Here is a 1,530-nt window from a genome sequence, read left to right as displayed (position 1 = left end):
TCCAAAATATTTTCTTGATCTACACAGTTTAATCTATGTCGTGTGTGAATTTGATCGTGATATCAGCTTCAGAAATGACTTTAAATTGTTATACTGATTAACTCTGCGCTGGTGGCTACTACCACCTTTTCTGACATTTGGGAAACTGCTTGCTTCAGCGGAGTTTTTGTTAGACTGAATTCTATTTTCTTTCAATATCTTTGGCTGACAGGTTCAAAGAATTTCTTCACATACTTCTACATGTAATAGACTAAACTAAGCTCTTCCCGAACAGGCCATGAAATCCCAACGGTACCTACCGGCCGCTGTGTCATCCTCAGCCCACCGGCGTCACTCGATGCGGATACGGAGGGGCACGTGGTCAGCACACCGCTCTCCTGGCCGTATGTCAGTTTCCGAGACCGGAGCCGCTACTTCTCAATCAAGTAGCTTCTCGGTTTGCCACACAAGGGTTGAGTGCACCCTGCTGCCAACAGCGCTCGGCAGACCGGATGGTCTCCCATCCAAGTGCTAGCCCAGCCCGACAGCGCTCAACTTTGGTGATCTGACGGGAACCGGTGTTACCACTGTGGCAAGGCTGTTGGCACATTAATAAGCCTATCTCAATTTTAAAATCCTCCACTCTGATACTCCCCATCCTCCAGGTTTCTCTTGTCTCCTCTTCGAATCTGCCTGGCCTGTATTTGCTGGTAAGAAACTGATGTTGTAAGTATGCTGTTTATGTTTTCTTATTGGTAATGTTACGTAGCGTTCTGTGTGAGAATCACTGGCTGTGCTGTGTGCAATCTGTGGCTGGTTTGCATTGTCGTCTGCCATTGTAGTGTTGGGCAGCTGGGCTGTTAACAGCGCGTAGCGTTGCGCAGTTGGAGGTGAGCCGCCAGCAGTGGTGGATGTGGGGAGAGAAATGGCGGAGTTTTGAAATTTGTCATGAACTGCTATATATATTATGACTATTGAGGTAAATACATTGGTTGTTCTCTATCAAAATCTTTCATTTGCTAACTATACCTATCAGTAGTTAGTGCCTTCAGTACTTTGAATCTTTTATTTAGCTGGCAGCAGTGGCGCTCGCTGTATTGCAGTAGCTTGAGTAGCGAAGATTTTTGTGAGGTAAGTGATTTGTGAAAGGTATAGTTTAATGTTAGTCAGGGCCCATTCTTTTGTAGGGATTATTGAATTTCTGTCTCCCTGGAACCAAAGAAACGAGATCCTGCAATTTCATTTTGATTTTTAGATGATTTTATGTAGAAAAAAAGTTAATTTGGGGTGGGCAGAATTAAAAATTCGACCGTCGGCGCAGGGAATCGAAGCCCGACTGACGGGCATAAATAGCACTGACAATGAGCAGACAGACCATTCCATCAGAACCACCTGATGAAGGCCGAAATGTTATTCGCCGAAATATCGTGGGGCTTCAACGATCGCATCCAGCTGGACACCCGACGGCCCTGGAAACAACACATACGCCGGGAAAGCCTTCAATCACATGTCAACAACCTCTACGGGGAGGATATGTACCACCTTCTAAAG

The 1,530-nt window shown here is 45.7% G+C and overlaps 1 pseudogene; it reads right to left on the bottom strand.

The window, feature by feature from the left end:
* Positions 1 to 467: 467 nt before the first annotated feature.
* On the bottom strand, positions 468 to 585 carry LOC124796865 (annotated as a pseudogene).
* Between the last annotated feature and the right edge of the window lie 945 nt (positions 586 to 1,530).

This window comes from Schistocerca piceifrons, chromosome 4, assembly GCF_021461385.2.
Source record: "Schistocerca piceifrons isolate TAMUIC-IGC-003096 chromosome 4, iqSchPice1.1, whole genome shotgun sequence".
NCBI lineage: Eukaryota > Metazoa > Arthropoda > Insecta > Orthoptera > Acrididae > Schistocerca > Schistocerca piceifrons.
This window is presented reverse-complemented; position numbering and strand designations above follow the sequence as displayed.